This window comes from Lissotriton vulgaris, chromosome 10, assembly GCF_964263255.1.
Source record: "Lissotriton vulgaris chromosome 10, aLisVul1.2, whole genome shotgun sequence".
NCBI classification, from domain to species: domain Eukaryota; kingdom Metazoa; phylum Chordata; class Amphibia; order Caudata; family Salamandridae; genus Lissotriton; species Lissotriton vulgaris.
This window is the reverse complement of record NC_141698.1, coordinates 536,405,142-536,417,834: the sequence shown is the minus strand read 5'-3', so window position 1 is coordinate 536,417,834 and position 12,693 is coordinate 536,405,142. Positions and strand designations below refer to the sequence as shown.

The 12,693-nt window shown below is 47.4% G+C and overlaps 22 non-coding genes across 22 annotated transcripts; all 22 read right to left on the bottom strand.

The window, feature by feature from the left end:
- Positions 1–179: 179 nt before the first annotated feature.
- TRNAP-CGG (transfer RNA proline (anticodon CGG)) lies at positions 180–251 on the bottom strand. Its single transcript has one exon. It is a non-coding gene; the product is annotated as a tRNA-Pro (tRNA).
- A 922-nt stretch (positions 252–1,173) lies between these two features.
- On the bottom strand, positions 1,174–1,285 carry TRNAL-CAA (transfer RNA leucine (anticodon CAA)). Its single transcript has 2 exons — positions 1,248–1,285; positions 1,174–1,219 (listed from the first exon to the last, which is right to left on the bottom strand). It is a non-coding gene; the product is annotated as a tRNA-Leu (tRNA).
- Positions 1,286–1,578: 293 nt separating this feature from the next.
- Positions 1,579–1,651, bottom strand: TRNAV-AAC (transfer RNA valine (anticodon AAC)). Its single transcript has one exon. It is a non-coding gene; the product is annotated as a tRNA-Val (tRNA).
- A 381-nt stretch (positions 1,652–2,032) lies between these two features.
- TRNAP-AGG (transfer RNA proline (anticodon AGG)) lies at positions 2,033–2,104 on the bottom strand. The gene has a single exon. It is a non-coding gene; the product is annotated as a tRNA-Pro (tRNA).
- Positions 2,105–2,509: 405 nt separating this feature from the next.
- Positions 2,510–2,582, bottom strand: TRNAV-UAC (transfer RNA valine (anticodon UAC)). Its single transcript has one exon. It is a non-coding gene; the product is annotated as a tRNA-Val (tRNA).
- A 385-nt stretch (positions 2,583–2,967) lies between these two features.
- TRNAP-CGG (transfer RNA proline (anticodon CGG)) lies at positions 2,968–3,039 on the bottom strand. The gene has a single exon. It is a non-coding gene; the product is annotated as a tRNA-Pro (tRNA).
- Positions 3,040–3,971: 932 nt separating this feature from the next.
- On the bottom strand, positions 3,972–4,083 carry TRNAL-CAA (transfer RNA leucine (anticodon CAA)). The gene is made up of 2 exons: positions 4,046–4,083; positions 3,972–4,017 (listed from the first exon to the last, which is right to left on the bottom strand). It is a non-coding gene; the product is annotated as a tRNA-Leu (tRNA).
- A 293-nt stretch (positions 4,084–4,376) lies between these two features.
- On the bottom strand, positions 4,377–4,449 carry TRNAV-AAC (transfer RNA valine (anticodon AAC)). The gene has a single exon. It is a non-coding gene; the product is annotated as a tRNA-Val (tRNA).
- A 381-nt stretch (positions 4,450–4,830) lies between these two features.
- TRNAP-AGG (transfer RNA proline (anticodon AGG)) lies at positions 4,831–4,902 on the bottom strand. The gene has a single exon. It is a non-coding gene; the product is annotated as a tRNA-Pro (tRNA).
- Positions 4,903–5,307: 405 nt separating this feature from the next.
- On the bottom strand, positions 5,308–5,380 carry TRNAV-UAC (transfer RNA valine (anticodon UAC)). Its single transcript has one exon. It is a non-coding gene; the product is annotated as a tRNA-Val (tRNA).
- Positions 5,381–5,764: 384 nt separating this feature from the next.
- On the bottom strand, positions 5,765–5,837 carry TRNAP-CGG (transfer RNA proline (anticodon CGG)). Its single transcript has one exon. It is a non-coding gene; the product is annotated as a tRNA-Pro (tRNA).
- A 932-nt stretch (positions 5,838–6,769) lies between these two features.
- Positions 6,770–6,881, bottom strand: TRNAL-CAA (transfer RNA leucine (anticodon CAA)). Its single transcript has 2 exons — positions 6,844–6,881; positions 6,770–6,815 (listed from the first exon to the last, which is right to left on the bottom strand). It is a non-coding gene; the product is annotated as a tRNA-Leu (tRNA).
- Positions 6,882–7,174: 293 nt separating this feature from the next.
- TRNAV-AAC (transfer RNA valine (anticodon AAC)) lies at positions 7,175–7,247 on the bottom strand. The gene has a single exon. It is a non-coding gene; the product is annotated as a tRNA-Val (tRNA).
- Positions 7,248–7,628: 381 nt separating this feature from the next.
- On the bottom strand, positions 7,629–7,700 carry TRNAP-AGG (transfer RNA proline (anticodon AGG)). The gene has a single exon. It is a non-coding gene; the product is annotated as a tRNA-Pro (tRNA).
- Positions 7,701–8,105: 405 nt separating this feature from the next.
- Positions 8,106–8,178, bottom strand: TRNAV-UAC (transfer RNA valine (anticodon UAC)). Its single transcript has one exon. It is a non-coding gene; the product is annotated as a tRNA-Val (tRNA).
- A 385-nt stretch (positions 8,179–8,563) lies between these two features.
- TRNAP-CGG (transfer RNA proline (anticodon CGG)) lies at positions 8,564–8,635 on the bottom strand. The gene has a single exon. It is a non-coding gene; the product is annotated as a tRNA-Pro (tRNA).
- Positions 8,636–9,567: 932 nt separating this feature from the next.
- On the bottom strand, positions 9,568–9,679 carry TRNAL-CAA (transfer RNA leucine (anticodon CAA)). The gene is made up of 2 exons: positions 9,642–9,679; positions 9,568–9,613 (listed from the first exon to the last, which is right to left on the bottom strand). It is a non-coding gene; the product is annotated as a tRNA-Leu (tRNA).
- A 293-nt stretch (positions 9,680–9,972) lies between these two features.
- TRNAV-AAC (transfer RNA valine (anticodon AAC)) lies at positions 9,973–10,045 on the bottom strand. Its single transcript has one exon. It is a non-coding gene; the product is annotated as a tRNA-Val (tRNA).
- Positions 10,046–10,426: 381 nt separating this feature from the next.
- Positions 10,427–10,498, bottom strand: TRNAP-AGG (transfer RNA proline (anticodon AGG)). Its single transcript has one exon. It is a non-coding gene; the product is annotated as a tRNA-Pro (tRNA).
- A 405-nt stretch (positions 10,499–10,903) lies between these two features.
- TRNAV-UAC (transfer RNA valine (anticodon UAC)) lies at positions 10,904–10,976 on the bottom strand. Its single transcript has one exon. It is a non-coding gene; the product is annotated as a tRNA-Val (tRNA).
- A 385-nt stretch (positions 10,977–11,361) lies between these two features.
- Positions 11,362–11,433, bottom strand: TRNAP-CGG (transfer RNA proline (anticodon CGG)). The gene has a single exon. It is a non-coding gene; the product is annotated as a tRNA-Pro (tRNA).
- Positions 11,434–12,365: 932 nt separating this feature from the next.
- Positions 12,366–12,477, bottom strand: TRNAL-CAA (transfer RNA leucine (anticodon CAA)). The gene is made up of 2 exons: positions 12,440–12,477; positions 12,366–12,411 (listed from the first exon to the last, which is right to left on the bottom strand). It is a non-coding gene; the product is annotated as a tRNA-Leu (tRNA).
- Between the last annotated feature and the right edge of the window lie 216 nt (positions 12,478–12,693).

Below are 12,693 nucleotides of genomic sequence, written 5' to 3'. Positions count from 1 at the left end.
CCTACACTGCTGGTCCAGCCCAGAAAAGCAGTTGCAAGGAAGTCCTGCACTCCTTTATCATGTCAAAAGTGGAAAATAGCGTGCAGGGTAAGGAACCTTCTCGACATACACAGCGTCTTATAGCATTGAAAAGAAGAAAGGCTCCTATATGACAAGCAGCCTGAAAACTTCCACAGGATGGGCTCGTCCGGGATTTGAACCCGGGACCTCTCGCACCCGAAGCGAGAATCATACCCCTAGACCAACGAGCCTGAGTGGCCAGGAGAAATTTTGAACAATTACTGAAGCGTCTTTCAGAAAACAGCAGGGCTATTTGGCTCGTCTCCCTATAAGTGAGCCACACAAAGTCATGTTTTCTCTCAAGTTGTTGTTTTTTCACTCCAGCAAGGAAGGGGGCAGCCAATCTCCTATCGGCCAGTGAGCAGTAAAAAGGCACAGATGAGAACAGCAAGCACTTTCTGGCACTTGTACTCCTCTGCAAGTCCTGGACCCTTGCTCCATAGACTTCCACACCAGAAGCAATGAAGGGCCCACCATTTCTTGCGCCTGAGAAAGAGGTGTTTGATATTTGGATTCAAACGCGCTCGCTCAGCGCTCGATCAGGCGAGATTTATATGAGTGGCTCACAGGCCTGAAACATTCACCTGGGAGACCCAGAGTGGCTGACTTCCCAGTATGGCCATTGTTGGGCGAGTCTCCTCCTTTCCTCCTGCCTCAATCTAGAATTGGCTGCAAATCACAAGAGGGAGTGCAATGTCCGTGTGTAGTGCCTACTACCAGCTACCTCTCTGTCTTCCTTATGTAAATTAGAATTTTCAAGGGGGGGCCATTGGCAATCTGCTCCTCCCACATAACCAGGAAGCCCTGTTGAACATGTCTACCTGTGTTGTTGCAGGGACAGTGCCTTCTCTGCCAAAAAGGTGGCAGGAGAGCCTCACAACAAATGATGGGATCAACTGCTTATTTCGAAACCCAGCAAGGCAGTTACTGTGATGGATTGCAAATGTAATGGAAGGTGTGCCTGAGGTGTCACTTTCAGAAATACATGGAATTGTGATTGAGGGCCCAGCCTGGTGGATTTCTCTTTATTTACTACAGGTTCCCGCAAATATTGTGGTGTGTGTGGGGAATGCACTGCAAAAATTAGGAAGACTTAAGGGTGTAAAAGGGACCTGTCAGAAGTGGGATTTGAACCCACGCCTCCATGAGGAGACCAGAAGGCTCAGCATCACTGAAGATCAAGCTCTCTTGAGTCTGGCGCCTTAGACCACTCGGCCATCCTGACGGCTCAGGGTGTGCTTAGTTCTGACTTTTCTGTCTGCACCTGCCAACGTTTCCACTTACAACGTTCACAGAAATGTCACAGGTGTAAAGGCCCCAACAATACAACATAGCTCACACAAAATAAAAATAGGCCCAAGAACAACCCCCAGATGATCGATGGAGATAACTTTGTTTCGTCTGCAAAGGTAAAAAAAAATTCTCGCGGCTCACTGTGTTCAAAGACCACCTCTTCTTAAACTTGCATTGAGATAATAAGGTTTTAGAGTGTGCACAAAAAAAGCATCCAATGCACAGTGTTTCTGCCCCGTCTCGAACCGGGGACCTTTCGCGTGTTAGGCGAACGTGATGACCACTACACTACAGAAACTACCTTGGTGCTTTCTACTGTTAGAGGAAAGTTTCTCTCAAGTCTTCACCCTACTTCTATTCTGCTGTATCAGCAGCGGCTCAGAATGTGCAGAACAAGTGTGAAAACCTCAGAGATATCATCCAACATGCTTGCAATTAGACGTATTCAAAACTCACTTGTGCAGGCATCGACAGGCAAATATCTGATGCCTAAATGCCAGCGAGTACAGCTTGGGAAAGCATCACCTGGGACACACTGAGACTAAGCAGGTAGGCAGATAAAGCATGGTGATCCATTTTTCTTCTGAGGTTAGAAATATGTTGTGCAACAATGCACCCAGTATAACGAGAAATAGTCATAGTGCTTTTTTAGTAGGGTTTGTATGTTTACCTCTAAAAAGGGCTCGTCCGGGATTTGAACCCGGGACCTCTCGCACCCTAAGCGAGAATCATACCCCTAGACCAACGAGCCACGCAAGAGTCACCTCTGACACGGCTCCAGGGGTTAGTGGCAGCTAGCCAGTACATGCTGCTCTGTTCTGCAATATGATTGCTGTCTTTTCCATGACCGTCATCAAACAAGAAATTAAAAAGCCTCTGTCCTTCAGACAGTTTGTTTGCTTTAAGTGTCTGCTCGTGGTGAGGACAAGAGAAGCATTTCTTCTCTCATGCCTTGCTTTCATGAAGTAGGCCCACCCTACAGAGCAAAGTGCGAGCAAGCGAATGGCGCAAGCTATCGTCACTTCTCTTTTTGAGCTGACACTGAGATCTCTGGAGCACACTACGTCAGGCTGGTGAGGAATAGACAGCCTCTATTATCTCAGCTTTTCTATAAAGTGAGCCAGTAAATGCAAACACTGTGAAAAACAGCAAGCTGCATTTCTGCCCGGTCTCGAACCAGGGACCTTTCGCGTGTAAGGCGAACGTGATAACCACTACACTACAGAAACAGACACTACTTCAGGAATCTTGTTGGCGTGTATTGGGTTGGAACGCACAGACTAAGGGCCAACGTCCTTGAAGCTCAAAGTTGGGCTCTCCTTACCCGGTCTCTCTTTCTTTGGAAGACAGGAATGAGGACCACTTTTTTCCCCAAGAGGCGATTTTGAAACCATATCCTGAAATGACACTAGAAAAACTCTTTGCATGTAATGTTCCTACACTGCTGGTCCAGCCCAGAAAAGCAGTTGCAAGGAAGTCCTGCACTCCTTTATCATGTCAAAAGTGGAAAATAGCGTGCAGGGTAAGGAACCTTCTCGACATACACAGCGTCTTATAGCATTGAAAAGAAGAAAGGCTCCTATATGACAAGCAGCCTGAAAACTTCCACAGGATGGGCTCGTCCGGGATTTGAACCCGGGACCTCTCGCACCCGAAGCGAGAATCATACCCCTAGACCAACGAGCCTGAGTGGCCAGGAGACATTTTGAACAATTACTGAAGCGTCTTTCAGAAAACAGCAGGGCTATTTGGCTCGTCTCCCTATAAGTGAGCCACACAAAGTCATGTTTTCTCTCAAGTTGTTGTTTTTTCACTCCAGCAAGGAAGGGGGCAGCCAATCTCCTATCGGCCAGTGAGCAGTAAAAAGGCACAGATGAGAACAGCAAGCACTTTCTGGCACTTGTACTCCTCTGCAAGTCCTGGACCCTTGCTCCATAGACTTCCACACCAGAAGCAATGAAGGGCCCACCATTTCTTGCGCCTGAGAAAGAGGTGTTTGATATTTGGATTCAAACGCGCTCGCTCAGCGCTCGATCAGGCTCGATCAGGCGAGATTTATATGAGTGGCTCACAGGCCTGAAACATTCACCTGGGAGACCCAGAGTGGCTGACTTCCCAGTATGGCCATTGTTGGGCGAGTCTCCTCCTTTCCTCCTGCCTCAATCTAGAATTGGCTGCAAATCACAAGAGGGAGTGCAATGTCCGTGTGTAGTGCCTACTACCAGCTACCTCTCTGTCTTCCTTATGTAAATTAGAATTTTCAAGGGGGGACCATTGGCAATCTGCTCCTCCCACATAACCAGGAAGCCCTGTTGAACATGTCTGCCTGTGTTGTTGCAGGGACAGTGCCTTCTCTGCCAAAAAGGTGGCAGGAGAGCCTCACAACAAATGATGGGATCAACTGCTTATTTCGAAACCCAGCAAGGCAGTTACTGTGATGGATTGCAAATGTAATGGAAGGTGTGCCTGAGGTGTCACTTTCAGAAATACATGGAATTGTGATTGAGGGCCCAGCCTGGTGGATTTCTCTTTATTTACTACAGGTTCCCGCAAATATTGTGGTGTGTGTGGGGAATGCACTGCAAAAATTAGGAAGACTTAAGGGTGTAAAAGGGACCTGTCAGAAGTGGGATTTGAACCCACGCCTCCATGAGGAGACCAGAAGGCTCAGCATCACTGAAGATCAAGCTCTCTTGAGTCTGGCGCCTTAGACCACTCGGCCATCCTGACGGCTCAGGGTGTGCTTAGTTCTGACTTTTCTGTCTGCACCTGCCAACGTTTCCACTTACAACGTTCACAGAAATGTCACAGGTGTAAAGGCCCCAACAATACAACATAGCTCACACAAAATAAAAATAGGCCCAAGAACAACCCCCAGATGATCGATGGAGATAACTTTGTTTCGTCTGCAAAGGTAAAAAAAAATTCTCGCGGCTCACTGTGTTCAAAGACCACCTCTTCTTAAACTTGCATTGAGATAATAAGGTTTTAGAGTGTGCACAAAAAAAGCATCCAATGCACAGTGTTTCTGCCCCGTCTCGAACCGGGGACCTTTCGCGTGTTAGGCGAACGTGATGACCACTACACTACAGAAACTACCTTGGTGCTTTCTACTGTTAGAGGAAAGTTTCTCTCAAGTCTTCACCCTACTTCTATTCTGCTGTATCAGCAGCGGCTCAGAATATGCAGAACAAGTGTGAAAACCTCAGAGATATCATCCAACATGCTTGCAATTAGACGTATTCAAAACTCACTTGTGCAGGCATCGACAGGCAAATATCTGATGCCTAAATGCCAGCGAGTACAGCTTGGGAAAGCATCACCTGGGACACACTGAGACTAAGCAGGTAGGCAGATAAAGCATGGTGATCCATTTTTCTTCTGAGGTTAGAAATATGTTGTGCAACAATGCACCCAGTATAACGAGAAATAGTCATAGTGCTTTTTTAGTAGGGTTTGTATGTTTACCTCTAAAAAGGGCTCGTCCGGGATTTGAACCCGGGACCTCTCGCACCCTAAGCGAGAATCATACCCCTAGACCAACGAGCCACGCAAGAGTCACCTCTGACACGGCTCCAGGGGTTAGTGGCAGCTAGCCAGTACATGCTGCTCTGTTCTGCAATATGATTGCTGTCTTTTCCATGACCGTCATCAAACAAGAAATTAAAAAGCCTCTGTCCTTCAGACAGTTTGTTTGCTTTAAGTGTCTGCTCGTGGTGAGGACAAGAGAAGCATTTCTTCTCTCATGCCTTGCTTTCATGAAGTAGGCCCACCCTACAGAGCAAAGTGCGAGCAAGCGAATGGCGCAAGCTATCGTCACTTCTCTTTTTGAGCTGACACTGAGATCTCTGGAGCACACTACGTCAGGCTGGTGAGGAATAGACAGCCTCTATTATCTCAGCTTTTCTATAAAGTGAGCCAGTAAATGCAAACACTGTGAAAAACAGCAAGCTGCATTTCTGCCCGGTCTCGAACCAGGGACCTTTCGCGTGTAAGGCGAACGTGATAACCACTACACTACAGAAACAGACACTACCTCAGGAATCTTGTTGGCGTGTATTGGGTTGGAACGCACAGACTAAGGGCCAACGTCCTTGAAGCTCAAAGTTGGGCTCTCCTTACCCGGTCTCTCTTTCTTTGGAAGACAGGAATGAGGACCACTTTTTTCCCCAAGAGGCGATTTTGAAACCATATCCTGAAATGACACTAGAAAAACTCTTTGCATGTAATGTTCCTACACTGCTGGTCCAGCCCAGAAAAGCAGTTGCAAGGAAGTCCTGCACTCCTTTATCATGTCAAAAGTGGAAAATAGCGTGCAGGGTAAGGAACCTTCTCGACATACACAGCGTCTTATAGCATTGAAAAGAAGAAAGGCTCCTATATGACAAGCAGCCTGAAAACTTCCACAGGATGTGCTCGTCCGGGATTTGAACCCGGGACCTCTCGCACCCGAAGCGAGAATCATACCCCTAGACCAACGAGCCTGAGTGGCCAGGAGACATTTTGAACAATTACTGAAGCGTCTTTCAGAAAACAGCAGGGCTATTTGGCTCATCTCCCTATAAGTGAGCCACACAAAGTCATGTTTTCTCTCAAGTTGTTGTTTTTTCACTCCAGCAAGGAAGGGGGCAGCCAATCTCCTATCGGCCAGTGAGCAGTAAAAAGGCACAGATGAGAACAGCAAGCACTTTCTGGCACTTGTACTCCTCTGCAAGTCCTGGACCCTTGCTCCATAGACTTCCACACCAGAAGCAATGAAGGGCCCACCATTTCTTGCGCCTGAGAAAGAGGTGTTTGATATTTGGATTCAAACGCGCTCGCTCAGCGCTCGATCAGGCTCGATCAGGCGAGATTTATATGAGTGGCTCACAGGCCTGAAACATTCACCTGGGAGACCCAGAGTGGCTGACTTCCCAGTATGGCCATTGTTGGGCGAGTCTCCTCCTTTCCTCCTGCCTCAATCTAGAATTGGCTGCAAATCACAAGAGGGAGTGCAATGTCCGTGTGTAGTGCCTACTACCAGCTACCTCTCTGTCTTCCTTATGTAAATTAGAATTTTCAAGGGGGGACCATTGGCAATCTGCTCCTCCCACATAACCAGGAAGCCCTGTTGAACATGTCTGCCTGTGTTGTTGCAGGGACAGTGCCTTCTCTGCCAAAAAGGTGGCAGGAGAGCCTCACAACAAATGATGGGATCAACTGCTTATTTCGAAACCCAGCAAGGCAGTTACTGTGATGGATTGCAAATGTAATGGAAGGTGTGCCTGAGGTGTCACTTTCAGAAATACATGGAATTGTGATTGAGGGCCCAGCCTGGTGGATTTCTCTTTATTTACTACAGGTTCCCGCAAATATTGTGGTGTGTGTGGGGAATGCACTGCAAAAATTAGGAAGACTTAAGGGTGTAAAAGGGACCTGTCAGAAGTGGGATTTGAACCCACGCCTCCATGAGGAGACCAGAAGGCTCAGCATCACTGAAGATCAAGGTCTCTTGAGTCTGGCGCCTTAGACCACTCGGCCATCCTGACGGCTCAGGGTGTGCTTAGTTCTGACTTTTCTGTCTGCACCTGCCAACGTTTCCACTTACAACGTTCACAGAAATGTCACAGGTGTAAAGGCCCCAACAATACAACATAGCTCACACAAAATAAAAATAGGCCCAAGAACAAGCCCCAGATGATCGATGGAGATAACTTTGTTTCGTCTGCAAAGGTAAAAAAAAATTCTCGCGGCTCACTGTGTTCAAAGACCACCTCTTCTTAAACTTGCATTGAGATAATAAGGTTTTAGAGTGTGCACAAAAAAAGCATCCAATGCACAGTGTTTCTGCCCCGTCTCGAACCGGGGACCTTTCGCGTGTTAGGCGAACGTGATGACCACTACACTACAGAAACTACCTTGGTGCTTTCTACTGTTAGAGGAAAGTTTCTCTCAAGTCTTCACCCTACTTCTATTCTGCTGTATCAGCAGCGGCTCAGAATATGCAGAACAAGTGTGAAAACCTCAGAGATATCATCCAACATGCTTGCAATTAGACGTATTCAAAACTCACTTGTGCAGGCATCGACAGGCAAATATCTGATGCCTAAATGCCAGCGAGTACAGCTTGGGAAAGCATCACCTGGGACACACTGAGACTAAGCAGGTAGGCAGATAAAGCATGGTGATCCATTTTTCTTCTGAGGTTAGAAATATGTTGTGCAACAATGCACCCAGTATAACGAGAAATAGTCATAGTGCTTTTTTAGTAGGGTTTGTATGTTTACCTCTAAAAAGGGCTCGTCCGGGATTTGAACCCGGGACCTCTCGCACCCTAAGCGAGAATCATACCCCTAGACCAACGAGCCACGCAAGAGTCACCTCTGACACGGCTCCAGGGGTTAGTGGCAGCTAGCCAGTACATGCTGCTCTGTTCTGCAATATGATTGCTGTCTTTTCCATGACCGTCATCAAACAAGAAATTAAAAAGCCTCTGTCCTTCAGACAGTTTGTTTGCTTTAAGTGTCTGCTCGTGGTGAGGACAAGAGAAGCATTTCTTCTCTCATGCCTTGCTTTCATGAAGTAGGCCCACCCTACAGAGCAAAGTGCGAGCAAGCGAATGGCGCAAGCTATCGTCACTTCTCTTTTTGAGCTGACACTGAGATCTCTGGAGCACACTACGTCAGGCTGGTGAGGAATAGACAGCCTCTATTATCTCAGCTTTTCTATAAAGTGAGCCAGTAAATGCAAACACTGTGAAAAACAGCAAGCTGCATTTCTGCCCGGTCTCGAACCAGGGACCTTTCGCGTGTAAGGCGAACGTGATAACCACTACACTACAGAAACAGACACTACCTCAGGAATCTTGTTGGCGTGTATTGGGTTGGAACGCACAGACTAAGGGCCAACGTCCTTGAAGCTCAAAGTTGGGCTCTCCTTACCCGGTCTCTCTTTCTTTGGAAGACAGGAATGAGGACCACTTTTTTCCCCAAGAGGCGATTTTGAAACCATATCCTGAAATGACACTAGAAAAACTCTTTGCATGTAATGTTCCTACACTGCTGGTCCAGCCCAGAAAAGCAGTTGCAAGGAAGTCCTGCACTCCTTTATCATGTCAAAAGTGGAAAATAGCGTGCAGGGTAAGGAACCTTCTCGACATACACAGCGTCTTATAGCATTGAAAAGAAGAAAGGCTCCTATATGACAAGCAGCCTGAAAACTTCCACAGGATGGGCTCGTCCGGGATTTGAACCCGGGACCTCTCGCACCCGAAGCGAGAATCATACCCCTAGACCAACGAGCCTGAGTGGCCAGGAGACATTTTGAACAATTACTGAAGCGTCTTTCAGAAAACAGCAGGGCTATTTGGCTCGTCTCCCTATAAGTGAGCCACACAAAGTCATGTTTTCTCTCAAGTTGTTGTTTTTTCACTCCAGCAAGGAAGGGGGCAGCCAATCTCCTATCGGCCAGTGAGCAGTAAAAAGGCACAGATGAGAACAGCAAGCACTTTCTGGCACTTGTACTCCTCTGCAAGTCCTGGACCCTTGCTCCATAGACTTCCACACCAGAAGCAATGAAGGGCCCACCATTTCTTGCGCCTGAGAAAGAGGTGTTTGATATTTGGATTCAAACGCGCTCGCTCAGCGCTCGATCAGGCTCGATCAGGCGAGATTTATATGAGTGGCTCACAGGCCTGAAACATTCACCTGGGAGACCCAGAGTGGCTGACTTCCCAGTATGGCCATTGTTGGGCGAGTCTCCTCCTTTCCTCCTGCCTCAATCTAGAATTGGCTGCAAATCACAAGAGGGAGTGCAATGTCCGTGTGTAGTGCCTACTACCAGCTACCTCTCTGTCTTCCTTATGTAAATTAGAATTTTCAAGGGGGGACCATTGGCAATCTGCTCCTCCCACATAACCAGGAAGCCCTGTTGAACATGTCTGCCTGTGTTGTTGCAGGGACAGTGCCTTCTCTGCCAAAAAGGTGGCAGGAGAGCCTCACAACAAATGATGGGATCAACTGCTTATTTCGAAACCCAGCAAGGCAGTTACTGTGATGGATTGCAAATGTAATGGAAGGTGTGCCTGAGGTGTCACTTTCAGAAATACATGGAATTGTGATTGAGGGCCCAGCCTGGTGGATTTCTCTTTATTTACTACAGGTTCCCGCAAATATTGTGGTGTGTGTGGGGAATGCACTGCAAAAATTAGGAAGACTTAAGGGTGTAAAAGGGACCTGTCAGAAGTGGGATTTGAACCCACGCCTCCATGAGGAGACCAGAAGGCTCAGCATCACTGAAGATCAAGCTCTCTTGAGTCTGGCGCCTTAGACCACTCGGCCATCCTGACGGCTCAGGGTGTGCTTAGTTCTGACTTTTCTGTCTGCACCTGCCAACGTTTCCACTTACAACGTTCACAGAAATGTCACAGGTGTAAAGGCCCCAACAATACAACATAGCTCACACAAAATAAAAATAGGCCCAAGAACAACCCCCAGATGATCGATGGAGATAACTTTGTTTCGTCTGCAAAGGTAAAAAAAAATTCTCGCGGCTCACTGTGTTCAAAGACCACCTCTTCTTAAACTTGCATTGAGATAATAAGGTTTTAGAGTGTGCACAAAAAAAGCATCCAATGCACAGTGTTTCTGCCCCGTCTCGAACCGGGGACCTTTCGCGTGTTAGGCGAACGTGATGACCACTACACTACAGAAACTACCTTGGTGCTTTCTACTGTTAGAGGAAAGTTTCTCTCAAGTCTTCACCCTACTTCTATTCTGCTGTATCAGCAGCGGCTCAGAATATGCAGAACAAGTGTGAAAACCTCAGAGATATCATCCAACATGCTTGCAATTAGACGTATTCAAAACTCACTTGTGCAGGCATCGACAGGCAAATATCTGATGCCTAAATGCCAGCGAGTACAGCTTGGGAAAGCATCACCTGGGACACACTGAGACTAAGCAGGTAGGCAGATAAAGCATGGTGATCCATTTTTCTTCTGAGGTTAGAAATATGTTGTGCAACAATGCACCCAGTATAACGAGAAATAGTCATAGTGCTTTTTTAGTAGGGTTTGTATGTTTACCTCTAAAAAGGGCTCGTCCGGGATTTGAACCCGGGACCTCTCGCACCCTAAGCGAGAATCATACCCCTAGACCAACGAGCCACGCAAGAGTCACCTCTGACACGGCTCCAGGGGTTAGTGGCAGCTAGCCAGTACATGCTGCTCTGTTCTGCAATATGATTGCTGTCTTTTCCATGACCGTCATCAAACAAGAAATTAAAAAGCCTCTGTCCTTCAGACAGTTTGTTTGCTTTAAGTGTCTGCTCGTGGTGAGGACAAGAGAAGCATTTCTTCTCTCATGCCTTGCTTTCATGAAGTAGGCCCACCCTACAGAGCAAAGTGCGAGCAAGCGAATGGCGCAAGCTATCGTCACTTCTCTTTTTGAGCTGACACTGAGATCTCTGGAGCACACTACGTCAGGCTGGTGAGGAATAGACAGCCTCTATTATCTCAGCTTTTCTATAAAGTGAGCCAGTAAATGCAAACACTGTGAAAAACAGCAAGCTGCATTTCTGCCCGGTCTCGAACCAGGGACCTTTCGCGTGTAAGGCGAACGTGATAACCACTACACTACAGAAACAGACACTACCTCAGGAATCTTGTTGGCGTGTATTGGGTTGGAACGCACAGACTAAGGGCCAACGTCCTTGAAGCTCAAAGTTGGGCTCTCCTTACCCGGTCTCTCTTTCTTTGGAAGACAGGAATGAGGACCACTTTTTTCCCCAAGAGGCGATTTTGAAACCATATCCTGAAATGACACTAGAAAAACTCTTTGCATGTAATGTTCCTACACTGCTGGTCCAGCCCAGAAAAGCAGTTGCAAGGAAGTCCTGCACTCCTTTATCATGTCAAAAGTGGAAAATAGCGTGCAGGGTAAGGAACCTTCTCGACATACACAGCGTCTTATAGCATTGAAAAGAAGAAAGGCTCCTATATGACAAGCAGCCTGAAAACTTCCACAGGATGGGCTCGTCCGGGATTTGAACCCGGGACCTCTCGCACCCGAAGCGAGAATCATACCCCTAGACCAACGAGCCTGAGTGGCCAGGAGACATTTTGAACAATTACTGAAGCGTCTTTCAGAAAACAGCAGGGCTATTTGGCTCGTCTCCCTATAAGTGAGCCACACAAAGTCATGTTTTCTCTCAAGTTGTTGTTTTTTCACTCCAGCAAGGAAGGGGGCAGCCAATCTCCTATCGGCCAGTGAGCAGTAAAAAGGCACAGATGAGAACAGCAAGCACTTTCTGGCACTTGTACTCCTCTGCAAGTCCTGGACCCTTGCTCCATAGACTTCCACACCAGAAGCAATGAAGGGCCCACCATTTCTTGCGCCTGAGAAAGAGGTGTTTGATATTTGGATTCAAACGCGCTCGCTCAGCGCTCGATCAGGCTCGATCAGGCGAGATTTATATGAGTGGCTCACAGGCCTGAAACATTCACCTGGGAGACCCAGAGTGGCTGACTTCCCAGTATGGCCATTGTTGGGCGAGTCTCCTCCTTTCCTCCTGCCTCAATCTAGAATTGGCTGCAAATCACAAGAGGGAGTGCAATGTCCGTGTGTAGTGCCTACTACCAGCTACCTCTCTGTCTTCCTTATGTAAATTAGAATTTTCAAGGGGGGACCATTGGCAATCTGCTCCTCCCACATAACCAGGAAGCCCTGTTGAACATGTCTGCCTGTGTTGTTGCAGGGACAGTGCCTTCTCTGCCAAAAAGGTGGCAGGAGAGCCTCACAACAAATGATGGGATCAACTGCTTATTTCGAAACCCAGCAAGGCAGTTACTGTGATGGATTGCAAATGTAATGGAAGGTGTGCCTGAGGTGTCACTTTCAGAAATACATGGAATTGTGATTGAGGGCCCAGCCTGGTGGATTTCTCTTTATTTACTACAGGTTCCCGCAAATATTGTGGTGTGTGTGGGGAATGCACTGCAAAAATTAGGAAGACTTAAGGGTGTAAAAGGGACCTGTCAGAAGTGGGATTTGAACCCACGCCTCCATGAGGAGACCAGAAGGCTCAGCATCACTGAAGATCAAGCTCTCTTGAGTCTGGCGCCTTAGACCACTCGGCCATCCTGACGGCTCAGGGTGTGCTTAGTTCTGACTTTTCTGTCTGCACCTGCCAACGTTTCCACTTACAACGTTCACAGAAATGTCACAGGTGTAAAGGCCCCAACAATACAACATAGCTCACACAAAATAAAAATAGGCCCAAGAACAACCCCCAGATGATCGATGGAGATAACTTTGTTTCGTCTGCAAAGGTAAAAAAAAATTCTCGCGGCTCACTGTGTTC